Below are 25,170 nucleotides of genomic sequence, written 5' to 3'. Positions count from 1 at the left end.
TAGACGAGCATGTTTCAGAATTTTTTTTTATTTAAAAAAAAAAGGCATTTGAGCCTCTGCCGTGACCAGGATTCGAACCTGGGTTATTGCGGCCACAACGCAATGTACTAACCACTATACGATCACGGCGACAAGGAAGATTCTCAGTGATAGCCTTTTAAGGAAACTGCGACTCTTAATCGAAGATGGGTTTTCAAGACTTGAAATAGACCGTGAAATAATTGAAAATCCCGAACAATTGTCAACAGAGGGCACCACGAAAATGAAAGCACCAAATCAATTTTTCAAATCTATACAAAATTAATAAATGCGTTAAACAGTTTGAAAGATTTTCATAAATGTCTTTTTTTTTTTCCCCCCCTTTAAAAAATCTTTTCAGAAATTTATAAGGCATAGGTTAAAAGACTGGCTTGGATATGAATTTTTTAAATGATTGCCCACAACTCTACAAATATGGAGCTTCATGCCAGGATACAGATGCTTGCCTCCACAACGCTCGCATCTGGTATCTTTACCAGGCGGAATACGAACGGAACCTTGAATAAAATGTGGGCAGGTAAGAAAATATATCACCAGTTTGATAAAGCATTGCAGGGCTTTAGAAAAAATTGGTAATAAAATCCGTGAAATAAAAACGTGACAAAAAAATTCTCTGACAATTTAAAAAAATGCCCATCAGAGAGGAAAAGAAAAAGCAGGATCATTCTTGTGCACAGTTGGGACTACATATATCGAAGGGTAAAACCCTGTCAATTCGATGCAAGTGTAATTTAAAACATGTAGTCCGTAACGACGCATCATTCAATTCGCGAAAGGACTCAAACTGAAGATCGGGAAACGACGAGGATGGGATTCGAACCCACGCGGGCAGTGCCCAATGGATTAGCAGTCCATCGCCTTAACCACTCGGCCACCTCGTCCGAAATCTCTAATGTTATTACTCATTGGCAGAATAAAAAAAATATTTGACAATTTTTTTCCTATTATTATTTTAATCGATTCCGGACTGGAATATTGACCTCTTTCGGAGAAGACTGTACGGGAAGGAGAGAGATTATGACCAGACCAAATATAAATTATTCAGAATTCTTGTGTTGTGTTATTGTTGTGACTTATGGCACTTTACAAGGTAGCTGAAAGTTATCTCTAGAAATCTTTGTGGCGATATCATACTGTTTAACACAATTTCCTCTTCTTATTATGCTAATAAGCGCATTCTTATGCGGACCTTTTAGTTTCCGTCATCTCTTCAGATGGATAAAGAGATTAGATATGAAAATTTCCTTGTCATGCAAAACTAATGTCAAAAATGCAGTGATATATCAGTCATTAGCTGAGAAGAAAATATTTTGATATGCGTCCATTGTATTTGTGGAATTCATGATCATATTTCGGAGTAGACGAGCATGTTTCAGAATTTTTTTTTATTTAAAAAAAAAGGCATTTGAGCCTCTGCCGTGACCAGGATTCGAACCTGGGTTATTGCGGCCACAACGCAATGTACTAACCACTATACGATCACGGCGACAAGGAAGATTCTCAGTGATAGCCTTTTAAGGAAACTGCGACTCGTAATCGAAGATGGGTTTTCAAGACTTGAAATAGACCGTGAAATAATTGAAAATCCCGAACAATTGTCAACAGAGGGCACCACGAAAATGAAAGCACCAAATCAATTTTTCAAATCTATACAAAATTAATAAATGCGTTAAACAGTTTGAAAGATTTTCATAAATGTCTTTTTTTTTTTTTTTCCCTTTAAAAAATCTTTTCAGAAATTTATAAGGCATAGGTTAAAAGACTGGCTTGGATATGAATTTTTTAAATGATTGCCCACAACTCTACAAATATGGAGCTTCATGCCAGGATACAGATGCTTGCCTCCACAACGCTCGCATCTGGTATCTTTACCAGGCGGAATACGAACGGAACCTTGAATAAAATGTGGGCAGGTAAGAAAATATATCACCAGTTTGATAAAGCATTGCAGGGCTTTAGAAAAAATTGGTAATAAAATCCGTGAAATAAAAACGTGACAAAAAAATTCTCTGACAATTTAAAAAAATGCCCATCAGAGAGGAAAAGAAAAAGCAGGATCATTCTTGTGCACAGTTGGGACTACATATATCGAAGGGTAAAACCCTGTCAATTCGATGCAAGTGTAATTTAAAACATGTAGTCCGTAACGACGCATCATTCAATTCGCGAAAGGACTCAAACTGAAGATCGGGAAACGACGAGGATGGGATTCGAACCCACGCGGGCAGTGCCCAATGGATTAGCAGTCCATCGCCTTAACCACTCGGCCACCTCGTCCGAAATCTCTAATGTTATTACTCATTGGCAGAATAAAAAAAATATTTGACAATTTTTTTCCTATTATTATTTTAATCGATTCCGGACTGGAATATTGACCTCTTTCGGAGAAGACTGTACGGGAAGGAGAGAGATTATGACCAGACCAAATATAAATTATTCAGAATTCTTGTGTTGTGTTATTGTTGTGACTTATGGCACTTTACAAGGTAGCTGAAAGTTATCTCTAGAAATCTTTGTTGCGATATCATACTGTTTAACACAATTTCCTCTTCTTATTATGCTAATAAGCGCATTCTTATGCGGACCTTTTAGTTTCCGTCATCTCTTCAGATGGATAAAGAGATTAGATATGAAAATTTCCTTGTCATGCAAAACTAATGTCAAAAATGCAGTGATATATCAGTCATTAGCTGAGAAGAAAATATTTTGATATGCGTCCATTGTATTTGTGGAATTCATGATCATATTTCGGAGTAGACGAGCATGTTTCAGAATTTTTTTTTATTTAAAAAAAAAGGCATTTGAGCCTCTGCCGTGACCAGGATTCGAACCTGGGTTATTGCGGCCACAACGCAATGTACTAACCACTATACGATCACGGCGACAAGGAAGATTCTCAGTGATAGCCTTTTAAGGAAACTGCGACTCGTAATCGAAGATGGGTTTTCAAGACTTGAAATAGACCGTGAAATAATTGAAAATCCCGAACAATTGTCAACAGAGGGCACCACGAAAATGAAAGCACCAAATCAATTTTTCAAATCTATACAAAATTAATAAATGCGTTAAACAGTTTGAAAGATTTTCATAAATGTCTTTTTTTTTTTTTTTCCCTTTAAAAAATCTTTTCAGAAATTTATAAGGCATAGGTTAAAAGACTGGCTTGGATATGAATTTTTTAAATGATTGCCCACAACTCTACAAATATGGAGCTTCATGCCAGGATACAGATGCTTGCCTCCACAACGCTCGCATCTGGTATCTTTACCAGGCGGAATACGAACGGAACCTTGAATAAAATGTGGGCAGGTAAGAAAATATATCACCAGTTTGATAAAGCATTGCAGGGCTTTAGAAAAAATTGGTAATAAAATCCGTGAAATAAAAACGTGACAAAAAAATTCTCTGACAATTTAAAAAAATGCCCATCAGAGAGGAAAAGAAAAAGCAGGATCATTCTTGTGCACAGTTGGGACTACATATATCGAAGGGTAAAACCCTGTCAATTCGATGCAAGTGTAATTTAAAACATGTAGTCCGTAACGACGCATCATTCAATTCGCGAAAGGACTCAAACTGAAGATCGGGAAACGACGAGGATGGGATTCGAACCCACGCGGGCAGTGCCCAATGGATTAGCAGTCCATCGCCTTAACCACTCGGCCACCTCGTCCGAAATCTCTAATGTTATTACTCATTGGCAGAATAAAAAAAATATTTGACAATTTTTTTCCTATTATTATTTTAATCGATTCCGGACTGGAATATTGACCTCTTTCGGAGAAGACTGTACGGGAAGGAGAGAGATTATGACCAGACCAAATATAAATTATTCAGAATTCTTGTGTTGTGTTATTGTTGTGACTTATGGCACTTTACAAGGTAGCTGAAAGTTATCTCTAGAAATCTTTGTTGCGATATCATACTGTTTAACACAATTTCCTCTTCTTATTATGCTAATAAGCGCATTCTTATGCGGACCTTTTAGTTTCCGTCATCTCTTCAGATGGATAAAGAGATTAGATATGAAAATTTCCTTGTCATGCAAAACTAATGTCAAAAATGCAGTGATATATCAGTCATTAGCTGAGAAGAAAATATTTTGATATGCGTCCATTGTATTTGTGGAATTCATGATCATATTTCGGAGTAGACGAGCATGTTTCAGAATTTTTTTTTATTTAAAAAAAAAAGGCATTTGAGCCTCTGCCGTGACCAGGATTCGAACCTGGGTTATTGCGGCCACAACGCAATGTACTAACCACTATACGATCACGGCGACAAGGAAGATTCTCAGTGATAGCCTTTTAAGGAAACTGCGACTCTTAATCGAAGATGGGTTTTCAAGACTTGAAATAGACCGTGAAATAATTGAAAATCCCGAACAATTGTCAACAGAGGGCACCACGAAAATGAAAGCGCCAAATCAATTTTTCAAATCTATACAAAATTAATAAATGCGTTAAACAGTTTGAAAGATTTTCATAAATGTCTTTTTTTTTTTTTTTTCCCTTTAAAAAATCTTTTCAGAAATTTATAAGGCATAGGTTAAAAGACTGGCTTGGATATGAATTTTTTAAATGATTGCCCACAACTCTACAAATATGGAGCTTCATGCCAGGATACAGATGCTTGCCTCCACAACGCTCGCATCTGGTATCTTTACCAGGCGGAATACGAACGGAACCTTGAATAAAATGTGGGCAGGTAAGAAAATATATCACCAGTTTGATAAAGCATTGCAGGGCTTTAGAAAAAATTGGTAATAAAATCCGTGAAATAAAAACGTGACAAAAAAATTCTCTGACAATTTAAAAAAATGCCCATCAGAGAGGAAAAGAAAAAGCAGGATCATTCTTGTGCACAGTTGGGACTACATATATCGAAGGGTAAAACCCTGTCAATTCGATGCAAGTGTAATTTAAAACATGTAGTCCGTAACGACGCATCATTCAATTCGCGAAAGGACTCAAACTGAAGATCGGGAAACGACGAGGATGGGATTCGAACCCACGCGGGCAGTGCCCAATGGATTAGCAGTCCATCGCCTTAACCACTCGGCCACCTCGTCCGAAATCTCTAATGTTATTACTCATTGGCAGAATAAAAAAAATATTTGACAATTTTTTTCCTATTATTATTTTAATCGATTCCGGACTGGAATATTGACCTCTTTCGGAGAAGACTGTACGGGAAGGAGAGAGATTATGACCAGACCAAATATAAATTATTCAGAATTCTTGTGTTGTGTTATTGTTGTGACTTATGGCACTTTACAAGGTAGCTGAAAGTTATCTCTAGAAATCTTTGTTGCGATATCATACTGTTTAACACAATTTCCTCTTCTTATTATGCTAATAAGCGCATTCTTATGCGGACCTTTTAGTTTCCGTCATCTCTTCAGATGGATAAAGAGATTAGATATGAAAATTTCCTTGTCATGCAAAACTAATGTCAAAAATGCAGTGATATATCAGTCATTAGCTGAGAAGAAAATATTTTGATATGCGTCCATTGTATTTGTGGAATTCATGATCATATTTCGGAGTAGACGAGCATGTTTCAGAATTTTTTTTTATTTAAAAAAAAAGGCATTTGAGCCTCTGCCGTGACCAGGATTCGAATCTGGGTTATTGCGGCCACAACGCAATGTACTAACCACTATACGATCACGGCGACAAGGAAGATTCTCAGTGATAGCCTTTTAAGGAAACTGCGACTCGTAATCGAAGATGGGTTTTCAAGACTTGAAATAGACCGTGAAATAATTGAAAATCCCGAACAATTGTCAACAGAGGGCACCACGAAAATGAAAGCACCAAATCAATTTTTCAAATCTATACAAAATTAATAAATGCGTTAAACAGTTTGAAAGATTTTCATAAATGTCTTTTTTTTTTTTTTTTTTTTCCCCCTTTAAAAAATCTTTTCAGAAATTTATAAGGCATAGGTTAAAAGACTGGCTTGGATATGAATTTTTTAAATGATTGCCCACAACTCTACAAATATGGAGCTTCATGCCAGGATACAGATGCTTGCCTCCACAACGCTCGCATCTGGTATCTTTACCAGGCGGAATACGAACGGAACCTTGAATAAAATGTGGGCAGGTAAGAAAATATATCACCAGTTTGATAAAGCATTGCAGGGCTTTAGAAAAAATTGGTAATAAAATCCGTGAAATAAAAACGTGACAAAAAAATTCTCTGACAATTTAAAAAAATGCCCATCAGAGAGGAAAAGAAAAAGCAGGATCATTCTTGTGCACAGTTGGGACTACATATATCGAAGGGTAAAACCCTGTCAATTCGATGCAAGTGTAATTTAAAACATGTAGTCCGTAACGACGCATCATTCAATTCGCGAAAGGACTCAAACTGAAGATCGGGAAACGACGAGGATGGGATTCGAACCCACGCGGGCAGTGCCCAATGGATTAGCAGTCCATCGCCTTAACCACTCGGCCACCTCGTTCGAAATCTCTAATGTTATTACTCATTGGCAGAATAAAAAAAATATTTGACAATTTTTTTCCTATTATTATTTTAATCGATTCCGGACTGGAATATTGACCTCTTTCGGAGAAGACTGTACGGGAAGGAGAGAGATTATGACCAGACCAAATATAAATTATTCAGAATTCTTGTGTTGTGTTATTGTTGTGACTTATGGCACTTTACAAGGTAGCTGAAAGTTATCTCTAGAAATCTTTGTTGCGATATCATACTGTTTAACACAATTTCCTCTTCTTATTATGCTAATAAGCGCATTCTTATGCGGACCTTTTAGTTTCCGTCATCTCTTCAGATGGATAAAGAGATTAGATATGAAAATTTCCTTGTCATGCAAAACTAATGTCAAAAATGCAGTGATATATCAGTCATTAGCTGAGAAGAAAATATTTTGATATGCGTCCATTGTATTTGTGGAATTCATGATCATATTTCGGAGTAGACGAGCATGTTTCAGAATTTTTTTTTATTTAAAAAAAAAAGGCATTTGAGCCTCTGCCGTGACCAGGATTCGAACCTGGGTTATTGCGGCCACAACGCAATGTACTAACCACTATACGATCACGGCGACAAGGAAGATTCTCAGTGATAGCCTTTTAAGGAAACTGCGACTCTTAATCGAAGATGGGTTTTCAAGACTTGAAATAGACCGTGAAATAATTGAAAATCCCGAACAATTGTCAACAGAGGGCACCACGAAAATGAAAGCACCAAATCAATTTTTCAAATCTATACAAAATTAATAAATGCGTTAAACAGTTTGAAAGATTTTCATAAATGTCTTTTTTTTTTTTTTTTTTTCCCCTTTAAAAAATCTTTTCAGAAATTTATAAGGCATAGGTTAAAAGACTGGCTTGGATATGAATTTTTTAAATGATTGCCCACAACTCTACAAATATGGAGCTTCATGCCAGGATACAGATGCTTGCCTCCACAACGCTCGCATCTGGTATCTTTACCAGGCGGAATACGAACGGAACCTTGAATAAAATGTGGGCAGGTAAGAAAATATATCACCAGTTTGATAAAGCATTGCAGGGCTTTAGAAAAAATTGGTAATAAAATCCGTGAAATAAAAACGTGACAAAAAAATTCTCTGACAATTTAAAAAAATGCCCATCAGAGAGGAAAAGAAAAAGCAGGATCATTCTTGTGCACAGTTTCGACTACATATATCGAAGGGTAAAACCCTGTCAATTCGATGCAAGTGTAATTTAAAACATGTAGTCCGTAACGACGCATCATTCAATTCGCAAAAGGACTCAAACTGAAGATCGGGAAACGACGAGGATGGGATTCGAACCCACGCGGGCAGTGCCCAATGGATTAGCAGTCCATCGCCTTAACCACTCGGCCACCTCGTCCGAAATCTCTAATGTTATTACTCATTGGCAGAATAAAAAAAATATTTGACAAATTTTTTCCTATTATTATTTTAATCGATTCCGGACTGGAATATTGACCTCTTTCGGAGAAGACTGTACGGGAAGGAGAGAGATTATGACCAGACCAAATATAAATTATTCAGAATTCTTGTGTTGTGTTATTGTTGTGACTTATGGCACTTTACAAGGTAGCTGAAAGTTATCTCTAGAAATCTTTGTTGCGATATCATACTGTTTAACACAATTTCCTCTTCTTATTATGCTAATAAGCGCATTCTTATGCGGACCTTTTAGTTTCCGTCATCTCTTCAGATGGATAAAGAGATTAGATATGAAAATTTCCTTGTCATGCAAAACTAATGTCAAAAATGCAGTGATATATCAGTCATTAGCTGAGAAGAAAATATTTTGATATGCGTCCATTGTATTTGTGGAATTCATGATCATATTTCGGAGTAGACGAGCATGTTTCAGAATTTTTTTTTATTTAAAAAAAAAGGCATTTGAGCCTCTGCCGTGACCAGGATTCGAACCTGGGTTATTGCGGCCACAACGCAATGTACTAACCACTATACGATCACGGCGACAAGGAAGATTCTCAGTGATAGCCTTTTAAGGAAACTGCGACTCTTAATCGAAGATGGGTTTTCAAGACTTGAAATAGACCGTGAAATAATTGAAAATCCCGAACAATTGTCAACAGAGGGCACCACGAAAATGAAAGCACCAAATCAATTTTTCAAATCTATACAAAATTAATAAATGCGTTAAACAGTTTGAAAGATTTTCATAAATGTCTTTTTTTTTTTTTTTCCCTTTAAAAAATCTTTTCAGAAATTTATAAGGCATAGGTTAAAAGACTGGCTTGGATATGAATTTTTTAAATGATTGCCCACAACTCTACAAATATGGAGCTTCATGCCAGGATACAGATGCTTGCCTCCACAACGCTCGCATCTGGTATCTTTACCAGGCGGAATACGAACGGAACCTTGAATAAAATGTGGGCAGGTAAGAAAATATATCACCAGTTTGATAAAGCATTGCAGGGCTTTAGAAAAAATTGGTAATAAAATCCGTGAAATAAAAACGTGACAAAAAAATTCTCTGACAATTTAAAAAAATGCCCATCAGAGAGGAAAAGAAAAAGCAGGATCATTCTTGTGCACAGTTGGGACTACATATATCGAAGGGTAAAACCCTGTCAATTCGATGCAAGTGTAATTTAAAACATGTAGTCCGTAACGACGCATCATTCAATTCGCGAAAGGACTCAAACTGAAGATCGGGAAACGACGAGGATGGGATTCGAACCCACGCGGGCAGTGCCCAATGGATTAGCAGTCCATCGCCTTAACCACTCGGCCACCTCGTCCGAAATCTCTAATGTTATTACTCATTGGCAGAATAAAAAAAATATTTGACAATTTTTTTCCTATTATTATTTTAATCGATTCCGGACTGGAATATTGACCTCTTTCGGAGAAGACTGTACGGGAAGGAGAGAGATTATGACCAGACCAAATATAAATTATTCAGAATTCTTGTGTTGTGTTATTGTTGTGACTTATGGCACTTTACAAGGTAGCTGAAAGTTATCTCTAGAAATCTTTGTTGCGATATCATACTGTTTAACACAATTTCCTCTTCTTATTATGCTAATAAGCGCATTCTTATGCGGACCTTTTAGTTTCCGTCATCTCTTCAGATGGATAAAGAGATTAGATATGAAAATTTCCTTGTCATGCAAAACTAATGTCAAAAATGCAGTGATATATCAGTCATTAGCTGAGAAGAAAATATTTTGATATGCGTCCATTGTATTTGTGGAATTCATGATCATATTTCGGAGTAGACGAGCATGTTTCAGAATTTTTTTTTATTTAAAAAAAAAAGGCATTTGAGCCTCTGCCGTGACCAGGATTCGAACCTGGGTTATTGCGGCCACAACGCAATGTACTAACCACTATACGATCACGGCGACAAGGAAGATTCTCAGTGATAGCCTTTTAAGGAAACTGCGACTCTTAATCGAAGATGGGTTTTCAAGACTTGAAATAGACCGTGAAATAATTGAAAATCCCGAACAATTGTCAACAGAGGGCACCACGAAAATGAAAGCACCAAATCAATTTTTCAAATCTATACAAAATTAATAAATGCGTTAAACAGTTTGAAAAATTTTCATAAATGTCTTTTTTTTTTTTTTTTTTTTCCCTTTAAAAAATCTTTTCAGAAATTTATAAGGCATAGGTTAAAAGACTGGCTTGGATATGAATTTTTTAAATGATTGCCCACAACTCTACAAATATGGAGCTTCATGCCAGGATACAGATGCTTGCCTCCACAACGCTCGCATCTGGTATCTTTACCAGGCGGAATACGAACGGAACCTTGAATAAAATGTGGGCAGGTAAGAAAATATATCACCAGTTTGATAAAGCATTGCAGGGCTTTAGAAAAAATTGGTAATAAAATCCGTGAAATAAAAACGTGACAAAAAAATTCTCTGACAATTTAAAAAAATGCCCATCAGAGAGGAAAAGAAAAAGCAGGATCATTCTTGTGCACAGTTGGGACTACATATATCGAAGGGTAAAACCCTGTCAATTCGATGCAAGTGTAATTTAAAACATGTAGTCCGTAACGACGCATCATTCAATTCGCGAAAGGACTCAAACTGAAGATCGGGAAACGACGAGGATGGGATTCGAACCCACGCGGGCAGTGCCCAATGGATTAGCAGTCCATCGCCTTAACCACTCGGCCACCTCGTCCGAAATCTCTAATGTTATTACTCATTGGCAGAATAAAAAAAATATTTGACATTTTTTTTCCTATTATTATTTTAATCGATTCCGGACTGGAATATTGACCTCTTTCGGAGAAGACTGTACGGGAAGGAGAGAGATTATGACCAGACCAAATATAAATTATTCAGAATTCTTGTGTTGTGTTATTGTTGTGACTTATGGCACTTTACAAGGTAGCTGAAAGTTATCTCTAGAAATCTTTGTTGCGATATCATACTGTTTAACACAATTTCCTCTTCTTATTATGCTAATAAGCGCATTCTTATGCGGACCTTTTAGTTTCCGTCATCTCTTCAGATGGATAAAGAGATTAGATATGAAAATTTCCTTCTCATGCAAAACTAATGTCAAAAATGCAGTGATATATCAGTCATTAGCTGAGAAGAAAATATTTTGATATGCGTCCATTGTATTTGTGGAATTCATGATCATATTTCGGAGTAGACGAGCATGTTTCAGAATTTTTTTTTATTTAAAAAAAAAGGCATTTGAGCCTCTGCCGTGACCAGGATTCGAACCTGGGTTATTGCGGCCACAACGCAATGTACTAACCACTATACGATCACGGCGACAAGGAAGATTCTCAGTGATAGCCTTTTAAGGAAACTGCGACTCTTAATCGAAGATGGGTTTTCAAGACTTGAAATAGACCGTGAAATAATTGAAAATCCCGAACAATTGTCAACAGAGGGCACCACGAAAATGAAAGCACCAAATCAATTTTTCAAATCTATACAAAATTAATAAATGCGTTAAACAGTTTGAAAGATTTTCATAAATGTCTTTTTTTTTTTTCCCCCTTTAAAAAATCTTTTCAGAAATTTATAAGGCATAGGTTAAAAGACTGGCTTGGATATGAATTTTTTAAATGATTGCCCACAACTCTACAAATATGGAGCTTCATGCCAGGATACAGATGCTTGCCTCCACAACGCTCGCATCTGGTATCTTTACCAGGCGGAATACGAACGGAACCTTGAATAAAATGTGGGCAGGTAAGAAAATATATCACCAGTTTGATAAAGCATTGCAGGGCTTTAGAAAAAATTGGTAATAAAATCCGTGAAATAAAAACGTGACAAAAAAATTCTCTGACAATTTAAAAAAATGCCCATCAGAGAGGAAAAGAAAAAGCAGGATCATTCTTGTGCACAGTTGGGACTACATATATCGAAGGGTAAAACCCTGTCAATTCGATGCAAGTGTAATTTAAAACATGTAGTCCGTAACGACGCATCATTCAATTCGCGAAAGGACTCAAACTGAAGATCGGGAAACGACGAGGATGGGATTCGAACCCACGCGGGCAGTGCCCAATGGATTAGCAGTCCATCGCCTTAACCACTCGGCCACCTCGTCCGAAATCTCTAATGTTATTACTCATTGGCAGAATAAAAAAAATATTTGACAATTTTTTTCCTATTATTATTTTAATCGATTCCGGACTGGAATATTGACCTCTTTCGGAGAAGACTGTACGGGAAGGAGAGAGATTATGACCAGACCAAATATAAATTATTCAGAATTCTTGTGTTGTGTTATTGTTGTGACTTATGGCACTTTACAAGGTAGCTGAAAGTTATCTCTAGAAATCTTTGTTGCGATATCATACTGTTTAACACAATTTCCTCTTCTTATTATGCTAATAAGCGCATTCTTATGCGGACCTTTTAGTTTCCGTCATCTCTTCAGATGGATAAAGAGATTAGATATGAAAATTTCCTTGTCATGCAAAACTAATGTCAAAAATGCAGTGATATATCAGTCATTAGCTGAGAAGAAAATATTTTGATATGCGTCCATTGTATTTGTGGAATTCATGATCATATTTCGGAGTAGACGAGCATGTTTCAGAATTTTTTTTTATTTAAAAAAAAAAGGCATTTGAGCCTCTGCCGTGACCAGGATTCGAACCTGGGTTATTGCGGCCACAACGCAATGTACTAACCACTATACGATCACGGCGACAAGGAAGATTCTCAGTGATAGCCTTTTAAGGAAACTGCGACTCTTAATCGAAGATGGGTTTTCAAGACTTGAAATAGACCGTGAAATAATTGAAAATCCCGAACAATTGTCAACAGAGGGCACCACGAAAATGAAAGCACCAAATCAATTTTTCAAATCTATACAAAATTAATAAATGCGTTAAACAGTTTGAAAGATTTTCATAAATGTCTTTTTTTTTTTTTTTTTTTCCCCTTTAAAAAATCTTTTCAGAAATTTATAAGGCATAGGTTAAAAGACTGGCTTGGATATGAATTTTTTAAATGATTGCCCACAACTCTACAAATATGGAGCTTCATGCCAGGATACAGATGCTTGCCTCCACAACGCTCGCATCTGGTATCTTTACCAGGCGGAATACGAACGGAACCTTGAATAAAATGTGGGCAGGTAAGAAAATATATCACCAGTTTGATAAAGCATTGCAGGGCTTTAGAAAAAATTGGTAATAAAATCCGTGAAATAAAAACGTGACAAAAAAATTCTCTGACAATTTAAAAAAATGCCCATCAGAGAGGAAAAGAAAAAGCAGGATCATTCTTGTGCACAGTTGGGACTACATATATCGAAGGGTAAAACCCTGTCAATTCGATGCAAGTGTAATTTAAAACATGTAGTCCGTAACGACGCATCATTCAATTCGCGAAAGGACTCAAACTGAAGATCGGGAAACGACGAGGATGGGATTCGAACCGACGCGGGCAGTGCCCAATGGATTAGCAGTCCATCGCCTTAACCACTCGGCCACCTCGACCGAAATCTCTAATGTTATTACTCATTGGCAGAATAAAAAAAATATTTGACAATTTTTTTCCTATTTTTATTTTAATCGATTCCGGACTGGAATATTGACCTCTTTCGGAGAAGACTGTACGGGAAGGAGAGAGATTATGACCAGACCAAATATAAATTATTCAGAATTCTTGTGTTGTGTTATTGTTGTGACTTATGGCACTTTACAAGGTAGCTGAAAGTTATCTCTAGAAATCTTTGTTGCGATATCATACTGTTTAACACAATTTCCTCTTCTTATTATGCTAATAAGCGCATTCTTATGCGGACCTTTTAGTTTCCGTCATCTCTTCAGATGGATAAAGAGATTAGATATGAAAATTTCCTTGTCATGCAAAACTAATGTCAAAAATGCAGTGATATATCAGTCATTAGCTGAGAAGAAAATATTTTGATATGCGTCCATTGTATTTGTGGAATTCATGATCATATTTCGGAGTAGACGAGCATGTTTCAGAATTTTTTTTTATTTAAAAAAAAAAGGCATTTGAGCCTCTGCCGTGACCAGGATTCGAACCTGGGTTATTGCGGCCACAACGCAATGTACTAACCACTATACGATCACGGCGACAAGGAAGATTCTCAGTGATAGCCTTTTAAGGAAACTGCGACTCTTAATCGAAGATGGGTTTTCAAGACTTGAAATAGACCGTGAAATAATTGAAAATCCCGAACAATTGTCAACAGAGGGCACCACGAAAATGAAAGCACCAAATCAATTTTTCAAATCTATACAAAATTAATAAATGCGTTAAACAGTTTGAAAGATTTTCATAAATGTCTTTTTTTTTTTTTCCCCCTTTAAAAAATCTTTTCAGAAATTTATAAGGCATAGGTTAAAAGACTGGCTTGGATATGAATTTTTTAAATGATTGCCCACAACTCTACAAATATGGAGCTTCATGCCAGGATACAGATGCTTGCCTCCACAACGCTCGCATCTGGTATCTTTACCAGGCGGAATACGAACGGAACCTTGAATAAAATGTGGGCAGGTAAGAAAATATATCACCAGTTTGATAAAGCATTGCAGGGCTTTAGAAAAAATTGGTAATAAAATCCGTGAAATAAAAACGTGACAAAAAAATTCTCTGACAATTTAAAAAAATGCCCATCAGAGAGGAAAAGAAAAAGCAGGATCATTCTTGTGCACAGTTGGGACTACATATATCGAAGGGTAAAACCCTGTCAATTCGATGCAAGTGTAATTTAAAACATGTAGTCCGTAACGACGCATCATTCAATTCGCGAAAGGACTCAAACTGAAGATCGGGAAACGACGAGGATGGGATTCGAACCCACGCGGGCAGTGCCCAATGGATTAGCAGTCCATCGCCTTAACCACTCGGCCACCTCGTCCGAAATCTCTAATGTTATTACTCATTGGCAGAATAAAAAAAATATTTGACAATTTTTTTCCTATTATTATTTTAATCGATTCCGGACTGGAATATTGACCTCTTTCGGAGAAGACTGTACGGGAAGGAGAGAGATTATGACCAGACCAAATATAAATTATTCAGAATTCTTGTGTTGTGTTATTGTTGTGACTTATGGCACTTTACAAGGTAGCTGAAAGTTATCTCTAGAAATCTTTGTTGCGATATCATACTGTTTAACACAATTTCCTCTTCTTATTATGCTAATAAGCGCATTCTTATGCGGACCTTTTAGTTTCCGTCATCTCTTCAGATGGATAAAGAGATTAGATATGAAAATTTCCTTGTCATGCAAAACTAATGTCAAAAATGCAGTGATATATCAGTCATTAGCTGAGAAGAAAATATTTTGATATGCGTCCATTGTATTTGTGGAATTCATGATCATATTTCGGAGTAGACGAGCATGTTTCTTAATTTTTTTTTATTTAAAAAAAAAAGGCATTTGAGCCTCTGCCGTGACCAGGATTCGAACCTGGGTTATTGCGGCCACAACGCAATGTACTAACCACTATACGATCACGGCGACAAGGAAGATTCTCAGTGATAGCCTTTTAAGGAAACTGCGACTCGTAATCGAAGATGGGTTTTCAAGACTTGAAATAGACCGTGAAATAATTGAAAATCCCGAACAATTGTCAACAGAGGGCACCACGAAAATGAAAGCACCAAATCAATTTTTCAAATCTATACAAAATTAATAAATGCGTTAAACAGTTTGAAAGATTTTCATAAATGTCTTTTTTTTTTTTCCCCCTTTAAAAAATCTTTTCAGAAATTTATAAGGCATAGGTTAAAAGACTGGCTTGGATATGAATTTTTTAAATGATTGCCCACAACTCTACAAATATGGAGCTTCATGCCAGGATACAGATGCTTGCCTCCACAACGCTCGCATCTGGTATCTTTACCAGGCGGAATACGAACGGAACCTTGAATAAAATGTGGGCAGGTAAGAAAATATATCACCAGTTTGATAAAGCATTGCAGGGCTTTAGAAAAAATTGGTAATAAAATCCGTGAAATAAAAACGTGACAAAAAAATTCTCTGACAATTTAAAAAAATGCCCATCAGAGAGGAAAAGAAAAAGCAGGATCATTCTTGTGCACAGTTGGGACTACATATATCGAAGGGTAAAACCCTGTCAATTCGATGCAAGTGTAATTTAAAACATGTAGTCCGTAACGACGCATCATTCAATTCGCGAAAGGACTCAAACTGAAGATCGGGAAACGACGAGGATGGGATTCGAACCCACGCGGGCAGTGCCCAATGGATTAGCAGTCCATCGCCTTAACCACTCGGCCACCTCGTCCGAAATCTCTAATGTTATTACTCATTGGCAGAATAAAAAAAATATTTGACAATTTTTTTCCTATTATTATTTTAATCGATTCCGGACTGGAATATTGACCTCTTTCGGAGAAGACTGTACGGGAAGGAGAGAGATTATGACCAGACCAAATATAAATTATTCAGAATTCTTGTGTTGTGTTATTGTTGTGACTTATGGCACTTTACAAGGTAGCTGAAAGTTATCTCTAGAAATCTTTGTTGCGATATCATACTGTTTAACACAATTTCCTCTTCTTATTATGCTAATAAGCGCATTCTTATGCGGACCTTTTAGTTTCCGTCATCTCTTCAGATGGATAAAGAGATTAGATATGAAAATTTCCTTGTCATGCAAAACTAATGTCAAAAATGCAGTGATATATCAGTCATTAGCTGAGAAGAAAATATTTTGATATGCGTCCATTGTATTTGTGGAATTCATGATCATATTTCGGAGTAGACGAGCATGTTTCAGAATTTTTTTTTATTTAAAAAAAAAAGGCATTTGAGCCTCTGCCGTGACCAGGATTCGAACCTGGGTTATTGCGGCCACAACGCAATGTACTAACCACTATACGATCACGGCGACAAGGAAGATTCTCAGTGATAGCCTTTTAAGGAAACTGCGACTCTTAATCGAAGATGGGTTTTCAAGACTTGAAATAGACCGTGAAATAATTGAAAATCCCGAACAATTGTCAACAGAGGGCACCACGAAAATGAAAGCACCAAATCAATTTTTCAAATCTATACAAAATTAATAAATGCGTTAAACAGTTTGAAAGATTTTCATAAATGTCTTTTTTTTTTTTTTTTCCCCTTTAAAAAATCTTTTCAGAAATTTATAAGGCATAGGTTAAAAGACTGGCTTGGATATGAATTTTTTAAATGATTGCCCACAACTCTACAAATATGGAGCTTCATGCCAGGATACAGATGCTTGCCTCCACAACGCTCGCATCTGGTATCTTTACCAGGCGGAATACGAACGGAACCTTGAATAAAATGTGGGCAGGTAAGAAAATATATCACCAGTTTGATAAAGCATTGCAGGGCTTTAGAAAAAATTGGTAATAAAATCCGTGAAATAAAAACGTGACAAAAAAATTCTCTGACAATTTAAAAAAATGCCCATCAGAGAGGAAAAGAAAAAGCAGGATCATTCTTGTGCACAGTTGGGACTACATATATCGAAGGGTAAAACCCTGTCAATTCGATGCAAGTGTAATTTAAAACATGTAGTCCGTAACGACGCATCATTCAATTCGCGAAAGGACTCAAACTGAAGATCGGGAAACGACGAGGATGGGATTCGAACCCACGCGGGCAGTGCCCAATGGATTAGCAGTCCATCGCCTTAACCACTCGGCCACCTCGTCCGAAATCTCTAATGTTATTACTCATTGGCAGAATAAAAAAAATATTTGACAATTTTTTTCCTATTATTATTTTAATCGATTCCGGACTGGAATATTGACCTCTTTCGGAGAAGACTGTACGGGAAGGAGAGAGATTATGACCAGACCAAATATAAATTATTCAGAATTCTTGTGTTGTGTTATTGTTGTGACTTATGGCACTTTACAAGGTAGCTGAAAGTTATCTCTAGAAATCTTTGTTGCGATATCATACTGTTTAACACAATTTCCTCTTCTTATTATGCTAATAAGCGCATTCTTATGCGGACCTTTTAGTTTCCGTCATCTCTTCAGATGGATAAAGAGATTAGATATGAAAATTTCCTTGTCATGCAAAACTAATGTCAAAAATGCAGTGATATATCAGTCATTAGCTGAGAAGAAAATATTTTGATATGCGTCCATTGTATTTGTGGAATTCATGATCATATTTCGGAGTAGACGAGCATGTTTCAGAATTTTTTTTTATTTAAAAAAAAAAGGCATTTGAGCCTCTGCCGTGACCAGGATTCGAACCTGGGTTATTGCGGCCACAACGCAATGTACTAACCACTATACGATCACGGCGACAAGGAAGATTCTCAGTGATAGCCTTTTAAGGAAACTGCGACTCTTAATCGAAGATGGGTTTTCAAGACTTGAAATAGACCGTGAAATAATTGAAAATCCCGAACAATTGTCAACAGAGGGCACCACGAAAATGAAAGCACCAAATCAATTTTTCAAATCTATACAAAATTAATAAATGCGTTAAACAGTTTGAAAGATTTTCATAAATGTCTTTTTTTTTTTTTTTCCCTTTAAAAAATCTTTTCAGAAATTTATAAGGCATAGGTTAAAAGACTGGCTTGGATATGAATTTTTTAAATGATTGCCCACAACTCTACAAATATGGAGCTTCATGCCAGGATACAGATGCTTGCCTCCACAACGCTCGCATCTGGTATCTTTACCAGGCGGAATACGAACGGAACCTTGAATAAAATGTGGGCAGGTAAGAAAATATATCACCAGTTTGATAAAGCATTGCAGGGCTTTAGAAAAAATTGGTAATAAAATCCGTGAAATAAAAACGTGACAAAAAAATTCTCTGACAATTTAAAAAAATGCCCATCAGAGAGGAAAAGAAAAAGCAGGATCATTCTTGTGCACAGTTGGGACTACATATATCGAAGGGTAAAACCCTGTCAATTCGATGCAAGTGTAATTTAAAACATGTAGTCCGTAACGACGCATCATTCAATTCGCGAAAGGACTCAAACTGAAGATCGGGAAACGACGAGGATGGGATTCGAACCCACGCGGGCAGTGCCCAATGGATTAGCAGTCCATCGCCTTAACCACTCGGCCACCTCGTCCGAAATCTCTAATGTTATTACTCATTGGCAGAATAAAAAAAATATTTGACAATTTTTTTCCTATTATTATTTTAATCGATTCCGGACTGGAATATTGACCTCTTTCGGAGAAGACTGTACGGGAAGGAGAGAGATTATGACCAGACCAAATATAAATTATTCAGAATTCTTGTGTTGTGTTATTGTTGTGACTTATGGCACTTTACAAGGTAGCTGAAAGTTATCTCTAGAAATCTTTGTTGCGATATCATACTGTTTAACACAATTTCCTCTTCTTATTATGCTAATAAGCGCATTCTTATGCGGACCTTTTAGTTTCCGTCATCTCTTCAGATGGATAAAGAGATTAGATATGAAAATTTCCTTGTCATGCAAAACTAATGTCAAAAATGCAGTGATATATCAGTCATTAGCTGAGAAGAAAATATTTTGATATGCGTCCATTGTATTTGTGGAATTCATGATCATATTTCGGAGTAGACGAGCATGTTTCAGAATTTTTTTTTATTTAAAAAAAAAAGGCATTTGAGCCTCTGCCGTGACCAGGATTCGAACCTGGGTTATTGCGGCCACAACGCAATGTACTAACCACTATACGATCACGGCGACAAGGAAGATTCTCAGTGATAGCCTTTTAAGGAAACTGCGACTCTTAATCGAAGATGGGTTTTCAAGACTTGAAATAGACCGTGAAATAATTGAAAATCCCGAACAATTGTCAACAGAGGGCACCACGAAAATGAAAGCACCAAATCAATTTTTCAAATCTATACAAAATTAATAAATGCGTTAAACAGTTTGAAAGATTTTCATAAATGTCTTTTTTTTTTTTTTTCCCTTTAAAAAATCTTTTCAGAAATTTATAAGGCATAGGTTAAAAGACTGGCTTGGATATGAATTTTTTAAATGATTGCCCACAACTCTACAAATATGGAGCTTCATGCCAGGATACAGATGCTTGCCTCCACAACGCTCGCATCTGGTATCTTTACCAGGCGGAATACGAACGGAACCTTGAATAAAATGTGGGCAGGTAAGAAAATATATCACCAGTTTGATAAAGCATTGCAGGGCTTTAGAAAAAATTGGTAATAAAATCCGTGAAATAAAAACGTGACAAAAAAATTCTCTGACAATTTAAAAAAATGCCCATCAGAGAGGAAAAGAAAAAGCAGGATCATTCTTGTGCACAGTTGGGACTACATATATCGAAGGGTAAAACCCTGTCAATTCGATGCAAGTGTAATTTAAAACATGTAGTCCGTAACGACGCATCATTCAATTCGCGAAAGGACTCAAACTGAAGATCGGGAAACGACGAGGATGGGATTCGAACCCACGCGGGCAGTGCCCAATGGATTAGCAGTCCATCGCCTTAACCACTCGGCCACCTCGTCCGAAATCTCTAATGTTATTACTCATTGGCAGAATAAAAAAAATATTTGACAATTTTTTTCCTATTATTATTTTAATCGATTCCGGACTGGAATATTGACCTCTTTCGGAGAAGACTGTACGGGAAGGAGAGAGATTATGACCAGACCAAATATAAATTATTCAGAATTCTTGTGTTGTGTTATTGTTGTGACTTATGGCACTTTACAAGGTAGCTGAAAGTTATCTCTAGAAATCTTTGTTGCGATATCATACTGTTTAACACAATTTCCTCTTCTTATTATGCTAATAAGCGCATTCTTATGCGGACCTTTTAGTTTCCGTCATCTCTTCAGATGGATAAAGAGATTAGATATGAAAATTTCCTTGTCATGCAAAACTAATGTCAAAAATGCAGTGATATATCAGTCATTAGCTGAGAAGAAAATATTTTGATATGCGTCCATTGTATTTGTGGAATTCATGATCATATTTCGGAGTAGACGAGCATGTTTCAGAATTTTTTTTTATTTAAAAAAAAAAGGCATTTGAGCCTCTGCCGTGACCAGGATTCGAACCTGGGTTATTGCGGCCACAACGCAATGTACTAACCACTATACGATCACGGCGACAAGGAAGATTCTCAGTGATAGCCTTTTAAGGAAACTGCGACTCTTAATCGAAGATGGGTTTTCAAGACTTGAAATAGACCGTGAAATAATTGAAAATCCCGAACAATTGTCAACAGAGGGCACCACGAAAATGAAAGCACCAAATCAATTTTTCAAATCTATACAAAATTAATAAATGCGTTAAACAGTTTGAAAGATTTTCATAAATGTCTTTTTTTTTTTTTTTTTTTTTTTCCCTTTAAAAAATCTTTTCAGAAATTTATAAGGCATAGGTTAAAAGACTGGCTTGGATATGAATTTTTTAAATGATTGCCCACAACTCTACAAATATGGAGCTTCATTCCAGGATACAGATGCTTGCCTCCACAACGCTCGCATCTGGTATCTTTACCAGGCGGAATACGAACGGAACCTTGAATAAAATGTGGGCAGGTAAGAAAATATATCACCAGTTTGATAAAGCATTGCAGGGCTTTAGAAAAAATTGGTAATAAAATCCGTGAAATAAAAACGTGACAAAAAAATTCTCTGACAATTTAAAAAAATGCCCATCAGAGAGGAAAAGAAAAAGCAGGATCATTCTTGTGCACAGTTGGGACTACATATATCGAAGGGTAAAACCCTGTCAATTCGATGCAAGTGTAATTTAAAACATGTAGTCCGTAACGACGCATCATTCAATTCGCGAAAGGACTCAAACTGAAGATCGGGAAACGACGAGGATGGGATTCGAACCCACGCGGGCAGTGCCCAATGGATTAGCAGTCCATCGCCTTAACCACTCGGCCACCTCGTCCGAAATCTCTAATGTTATTACTCATTGGCAGAATAAAAAAAAATATTTGACAATTTTTTTCCTATTATTATTTTAATCGATTCCGGACTGGAATATTGACCTCTTTCGGAGAAGACTGTACGGGAAGGAGAGAGATTATGACCAGACAAAATATAAATTATTCAGAATTCTTGTGTTGTGTTATTGTTGTGACTTATGGCACTTTACAAGGTAGCTGAAAGTTATCTCTAGAAATCTTTGTTGCGATATCATACTGTTTAACACAATTTCCTCTTCTTATTATGCTAATAAGCGCATTCTTATGCGGACCTTTTAGTTTCCGTCATCTCTTCAGATGGATAAAGAGATTAGATATGAAAATTTCCTTCTCATGCAAAACTAATGTCAAAAATGCAGTGATATATCAGTCATTAGCTGAGAAGAAAATATTTTGATATGCGTCCATTGTATTTGTGGAATTCATGATCATATTTCGGAGTAGACGAGCATGTTTCAGAATTTTTTTTTATTTAAAAAAAAAAGGCATTTGAGCCTCTGCCGTGACCAGGATTCGAACCTGGGTTATTGCGGCCACAACGCAATGTACTAACCACTATACGATCACGGCGACAAGGAAGATTCTCAGTGATAGCCTTTTAAGGAAACTGCGACTCTTAATCGAAGATGGGTTTTCAAGACTTGAAATAGACCGTGAAATAATTGAAAATCCCGAACAATTGTCAACAGAGGGCACCACGAAAATGAAAGCACCAAATCAATTTTTCAAATCTATACAAAATTAATAAATGCGTTAAACAGTTTGAAAGATTTTCATAAATGTCTTTTTTTTTTTTTTTTTTTCCCTTTAAAAAATCTTTTCAGAAATTTATAAGGCATAGGTTAAAAGACTGGCTTGGATATGAATTTTTTAAATGATTGCCCACAACTCTACAAATATGGAGCTTCATGCCAGGATACAGATGCTTGCCTCCACAACGCTCGCATCTGGTATCTTTACCAGGCGGAATACGAACGGAACCTTGAATAAAATGTGGGCAGGTAAGAAAATATATCACCAGTTTGATAAAGCATTGCAGGGCTTTAGAAAAAATTGGTAATAAAATCCGTGAAATAAAAACGTGACAAAAAAATTCTCTGACAATTTAAAAAAATGCCCATCAGAGAGGAAAAGAAAAAGCAGGATCATTCTTGTGCACAGTTGGGACTACATATATCGAAGGGTAAAACCCTGTCAATTCGATGCAAGTGTAATTTAAAACATGTAGTCCGTAACGACGCATCATTCAATTCGCGAAAGGACTCAAACTGAAGATCGGGAAACGACGAGGATGGGATTCGAACCCACGCGGGCAGTGCCCAATGGATTAGCAGTCCATCGCCTTAACCACTCGGCAACCTCGTCCGAAATCTCTAATGTTATTACTCATTGGCAGAATAAAAAAAATATTTGACAATTTTTTTCCTATTATTATTTTAATCGATTCCGGACTGGAATATTGACCTCTTTCGGAGAAGACTGTACGGGAAGGAGAGAGATTATGACCAGACCAAATATAAATTATTCAGAATTCTTGTGTTGTGTTATTGTTGTGGCTTATGGCACTTTACAAGGTAGCTGAAAGTTATCTCTAGAAATCTTTGTTGCGATATCATACTGTTTAACACAATTTCCTCTTCTTATTATGCTAATAAGCGCATTCTTATGCGGACCTTTTAGTTTCCGTCATCTCTTCAGATGGATAAAGAGATTAGATATGAAAATTTCCTTGTCATGCAAAACTAATGTCAAAAATGCAGTGATATATCAGTCATTAGCTGAGAAGAAAATATTTTGATATGCGTCCATTGTATTTGTGGAATTCATGATCATATTTCGGAGTAGACGAGCATGTTTCAGAATTTTTTTTTATTTAAAAAAAAAAGGCATTTGAGCCTCTGCCGTGACCAGGATTCGAACCTGGGTTATTGCGGCCACAACGCAATGTACTAACCACTATACGATCACGGCGACAAGGAAGATTCTCAGTGATAGCCTTTTAAGGAAACTGCGACTCTTAATCGAAGATGGGTTTTCAAGACTTGAAATAGACCGTGAAATAATTGAAAATCCCGAACAATTGTCAACAGAGGGCACCACGAAAATGAAAGCACCAAATCAATTTTTCAAATCTATACAAAATTAATAAATGCGTTAAACAGTTTGAAAGATTTTCATAAATGTCTTTTTTTTTTTTTTTTTTTTCCCTTTAAAAAATCTTTTCAGAAATTTATAAGGCATAGGTTAAAAGACTGGCTTGGATATGAATTTTTTAAATGATTGCCCACAACTCTACAAATATGGATCTTCATGCCAGGATACAGATGCTTGCCTCCACAACGCTCGCATCTGGTATCTTTACCAGGCGGAATACGAACGGAACCTTGAATAAAATGTGGGCAGGTAAGAAAATATATCACCAGTTTGATAAAGCATTGCAGGGCTTTAGAAAAAATTGGTAATAAAATCCGTGAAATAAAAACGTGACAAAAAAATTCTCTGACAATTTAAAAAAATGCCCATCAGAGAGGAAAAGAAAAAGCAGGATCATTCTTGTGCACAGTTGGGACTACATATATCGAAGGGTAAAACCCTGTCAATTCGATGCAAGTGTAATTTAAAACATGTAGTCCGTAACGACGCATCATTCAATTCGCGAAAGGACTCAAACTGAAGATCGGGAAACGACGAGGATGGGATTCGAACCCACGCGGGCAGTGCCCAATGGATTAGCAGTCCATCGCCTTAACCACTCGGCCACCTCGTCCGAAATCTCTAATGTTATTACTCATTGGCAGAATAAAAAAAATATTTGACATTTTTTTTCCTATTATTATTTTAATCGATTCCGGACTGGAATATTGACCTCTTTCGGAGAAGACTGTACGGGAAGGAGAGAGATTATGACCAGACCAAATATAAATTATTCAGAATTCTTGTGTTGTGTTATTGTTGTGACTTATGGCACTTTACAAGGTAGCTGAAAGTTATCTCTAGAAATCTTTGTTGCGATATCATACTGTTTAAAACAATTTCCTCTTCTTATTATGCTAATAAGCGCATTCTTATGCGGACCTTTTAGTTTCCGTCATCTCTTCAGATGGATAAAGAGATTAGATATGAAAATTTCCTTGTCATGCAAAACTAATGTCAAAAATGCAGTGATATATCAGTCATTAGCTGAGAAGAAAATATTTTGATATGCGTCCATTGTATTTGTGGAATTCATGAT

General features: G+C 36.5%; 36 non-coding genes across 36 annotated transcripts; all 36 read right to left on the bottom strand.

Annotated features, from left to right (window-relative positions):
- Nucleotides 1–57: 57 nt before the first annotated feature.
- On the bottom strand, nt 58–129 carry Trnah-gug (transfer RNA histidin (anticodon GUG)). Its single transcript has one exon. It is a non-coding gene; the product is annotated as a tRNA-His (tRNA).
- Nucleotides 130–838: 709 nt separating this feature from the next.
- Trnas-gcu (transfer RNA serine (anticodon GCU)) lies at nt 839–920 on the bottom strand. The gene has a single exon. It is a non-coding gene; the product is annotated as a tRNA-Ser (tRNA).
- Nucleotides 921–1,453: 533 nt separating this feature from the next.
- Trnah-gug (transfer RNA histidin (anticodon GUG)) lies at nt 1,454–1,525 on the bottom strand. Its single transcript has one exon. It is a non-coding gene; the product is annotated as a tRNA-His (tRNA).
- A 709-nt stretch (nt 1,526–2,234) lies between these two features.
- On the bottom strand, nt 2,235–2,316 carry Trnas-gcu (transfer RNA serine (anticodon GCU)). Its single transcript has one exon. It is a non-coding gene; the product is annotated as a tRNA-Ser (tRNA).
- A 533-nt stretch (nt 2,317–2,849) lies between these two features.
- Trnah-gug (transfer RNA histidin (anticodon GUG)) lies at nt 2,850–2,921 on the bottom strand. Its single transcript has one exon. It is a non-coding gene; the product is annotated as a tRNA-His (tRNA).
- A 709-nt stretch (nt 2,922–3,630) lies between these two features.
- Trnas-gcu (transfer RNA serine (anticodon GCU)) lies at nt 3,631–3,712 on the bottom strand. Its single transcript has one exon. It is a non-coding gene; the product is annotated as a tRNA-Ser (tRNA).
- Nucleotides 3,713–4,246: 534 nt separating this feature from the next.
- On the bottom strand, nt 4,247–4,318 carry Trnah-gug (transfer RNA histidin (anticodon GUG)). Its single transcript has one exon. It is a non-coding gene; the product is annotated as a tRNA-His (tRNA).
- A 710-nt stretch (nt 4,319–5,028) lies between these two features.
- On the bottom strand, nt 5,029–5,110 carry Trnas-gcu (transfer RNA serine (anticodon GCU)). Its single transcript has one exon. It is a non-coding gene; the product is annotated as a tRNA-Ser (tRNA).
- Nucleotides 5,111–5,643: 533 nt separating this feature from the next.
- Nucleotides 5,644–5,715, bottom strand: Trnah-gug (transfer RNA histidin (anticodon GUG)). Its single transcript has one exon. It is a non-coding gene; the product is annotated as a tRNA-His (tRNA).
- Nucleotides 5,716–6,431: 716 nt separating this feature from the next.
- On the bottom strand, nt 6,432–6,513 carry Trnas-gcu (transfer RNA serine (anticodon GCU)). The gene has a single exon. It is a non-coding gene; the product is annotated as a tRNA-Ser (tRNA).
- A 534-nt stretch (nt 6,514–7,047) lies between these two features.
- On the bottom strand, nt 7,048–7,119 carry Trnah-gug (transfer RNA histidin (anticodon GUG)). Its single transcript has one exon. It is a non-coding gene; the product is annotated as a tRNA-His (tRNA).
- Nucleotides 7,120–7,833: 714 nt separating this feature from the next.
- Nucleotides 7,834–7,915, bottom strand: Trnas-gcu (transfer RNA serine (anticodon GCU)). Its single transcript has one exon. It is a non-coding gene; the product is annotated as a tRNA-Ser (tRNA).
- A 533-nt stretch (nt 7,916–8,448) lies between these two features.
- Trnah-gug (transfer RNA histidin (anticodon GUG)) lies at nt 8,449–8,520 on the bottom strand. Its single transcript has one exon. It is a non-coding gene; the product is annotated as a tRNA-His (tRNA).
- A 709-nt stretch (nt 8,521–9,229) lies between these two features.
- Trnas-gcu (transfer RNA serine (anticodon GCU)) lies at nt 9,230–9,311 on the bottom strand. The gene has a single exon. It is a non-coding gene; the product is annotated as a tRNA-Ser (tRNA).
- A 534-nt stretch (nt 9,312–9,845) lies between these two features.
- Trnah-gug (transfer RNA histidin (anticodon GUG)) lies at nt 9,846–9,917 on the bottom strand. Its single transcript has one exon. It is a non-coding gene; the product is annotated as a tRNA-His (tRNA).
- A 714-nt stretch (nt 9,918–10,631) lies between these two features.
- Nucleotides 10,632–10,713, bottom strand: Trnas-gcu (transfer RNA serine (anticodon GCU)). The gene has a single exon. It is a non-coding gene; the product is annotated as a tRNA-Ser (tRNA).
- Nucleotides 10,714–11,246: 533 nt separating this feature from the next.
- Nucleotides 11,247–11,318, bottom strand: Trnah-gug (transfer RNA histidin (anticodon GUG)). Its single transcript has one exon. It is a non-coding gene; the product is annotated as a tRNA-His (tRNA).
- A 708-nt stretch (nt 11,319–12,026) lies between these two features.
- Nucleotides 12,027–12,108, bottom strand: Trnas-gcu (transfer RNA serine (anticodon GCU)). Its single transcript has one exon. It is a non-coding gene; the product is annotated as a tRNA-Ser (tRNA).
- A 534-nt stretch (nt 12,109–12,642) lies between these two features.
- Nucleotides 12,643–12,714, bottom strand: Trnah-gug (transfer RNA histidin (anticodon GUG)). The gene has a single exon. It is a non-coding gene; the product is annotated as a tRNA-His (tRNA).
- Nucleotides 12,715–13,428: 714 nt separating this feature from the next.
- Nucleotides 13,429–13,510, bottom strand: Trnas-gcu (transfer RNA serine (anticodon GCU)). Its single transcript has one exon. It is a non-coding gene; the product is annotated as a tRNA-Ser (tRNA).
- A 534-nt stretch (nt 13,511–14,044) lies between these two features.
- Trnah-gug (transfer RNA histidin (anticodon GUG)) lies at nt 14,045–14,116 on the bottom strand. The gene has a single exon. It is a non-coding gene; the product is annotated as a tRNA-His (tRNA).
- Nucleotides 14,117–14,825: 709 nt separating this feature from the next.
- Trnas-gcu (transfer RNA serine (anticodon GCU)) lies at nt 14,826–14,907 on the bottom strand. The gene has a single exon. It is a non-coding gene; the product is annotated as a tRNA-Ser (tRNA).
- A 534-nt stretch (nt 14,908–15,441) lies between these two features.
- On the bottom strand, nt 15,442–15,513 carry Trnah-gug (transfer RNA histidin (anticodon GUG)). The gene has a single exon. It is a non-coding gene; the product is annotated as a tRNA-His (tRNA).
- Nucleotides 15,514–16,221: 708 nt separating this feature from the next.
- Trnas-gcu (transfer RNA serine (anticodon GCU)) lies at nt 16,222–16,303 on the bottom strand. The gene has a single exon. It is a non-coding gene; the product is annotated as a tRNA-Ser (tRNA).
- Nucleotides 16,304–16,837: 534 nt separating this feature from the next.
- Nucleotides 16,838–16,909, bottom strand: Trnah-gug (transfer RNA histidin (anticodon GUG)). Its single transcript has one exon. It is a non-coding gene; the product is annotated as a tRNA-His (tRNA).
- Nucleotides 16,910–17,620: 711 nt separating this feature from the next.
- Nucleotides 17,621–17,702, bottom strand: Trnas-gcu (transfer RNA serine (anticodon GCU)). Its single transcript has one exon. It is a non-coding gene; the product is annotated as a tRNA-Ser (tRNA).
- Nucleotides 17,703–18,236: 534 nt separating this feature from the next.
- Nucleotides 18,237–18,308, bottom strand: Trnah-gug (transfer RNA histidin (anticodon GUG)). The gene has a single exon. It is a non-coding gene; the product is annotated as a tRNA-His (tRNA).
- A 709-nt stretch (nt 18,309–19,017) lies between these two features.
- Nucleotides 19,018–19,099, bottom strand: Trnas-gcu (transfer RNA serine (anticodon GCU)). The gene has a single exon. It is a non-coding gene; the product is annotated as a tRNA-Ser (tRNA).
- A 534-nt stretch (nt 19,100–19,633) lies between these two features.
- Trnah-gug (transfer RNA histidin (anticodon GUG)) lies at nt 19,634–19,705 on the bottom strand. The gene has a single exon. It is a non-coding gene; the product is annotated as a tRNA-His (tRNA).
- Nucleotides 19,706–20,414: 709 nt separating this feature from the next.
- On the bottom strand, nt 20,415–20,496 carry Trnas-gcu (transfer RNA serine (anticodon GCU)). The gene has a single exon. It is a non-coding gene; the product is annotated as a tRNA-Ser (tRNA).
- Nucleotides 20,497–21,030: 534 nt separating this feature from the next.
- Nucleotides 21,031–21,102, bottom strand: Trnah-gug (transfer RNA histidin (anticodon GUG)). Its single transcript has one exon. It is a non-coding gene; the product is annotated as a tRNA-His (tRNA).
- A 717-nt stretch (nt 21,103–21,819) lies between these two features.
- On the bottom strand, nt 21,820–21,901 carry Trnas-gcu (transfer RNA serine (anticodon GCU)). The gene has a single exon. It is a non-coding gene; the product is annotated as a tRNA-Ser (tRNA).
- A 535-nt stretch (nt 21,902–22,436) lies between these two features.
- Trnah-gug (transfer RNA histidin (anticodon GUG)) lies at nt 22,437–22,508 on the bottom strand. The gene has a single exon. It is a non-coding gene; the product is annotated as a tRNA-His (tRNA).
- Nucleotides 22,509–23,221: 713 nt separating this feature from the next.
- Nucleotides 23,222–23,303, bottom strand: Trnas-gcu (transfer RNA serine (anticodon GCU)). The gene has a single exon. It is a non-coding gene; the product is annotated as a tRNA-Ser (tRNA).
- A 534-nt stretch (nt 23,304–23,837) lies between these two features.
- Nucleotides 23,838–23,909, bottom strand: Trnah-gug (transfer RNA histidin (anticodon GUG)). Its single transcript has one exon. It is a non-coding gene; the product is annotated as a tRNA-His (tRNA).
- A 714-nt stretch (nt 23,910–24,623) lies between these two features.
- Nucleotides 24,624–24,705, bottom strand: Trnas-gcu (transfer RNA serine (anticodon GCU)). Its single transcript has one exon. It is a non-coding gene; the product is annotated as a tRNA-Ser (tRNA).
- Nucleotides 24,706–25,170: the final 465 nt, after the last annotated feature.

The sequence above is a fragment of the Argiope bruennichi genome, chromosome 6 (assembly GCF_947563725.1).
Source record: "Argiope bruennichi chromosome 6, qqArgBrue1.1, whole genome shotgun sequence".
In the NCBI taxonomy this organism is placed as follows: Eukaryota; Metazoa; Arthropoda; class Arachnida; order Araneae; family Araneidae; genus Argiope; species Argiope bruennichi.
The sequence above is the reverse complement of the archived record's forward strand: the minus strand, read 5'-3'. Positions and strand labels throughout refer to the sequence as shown.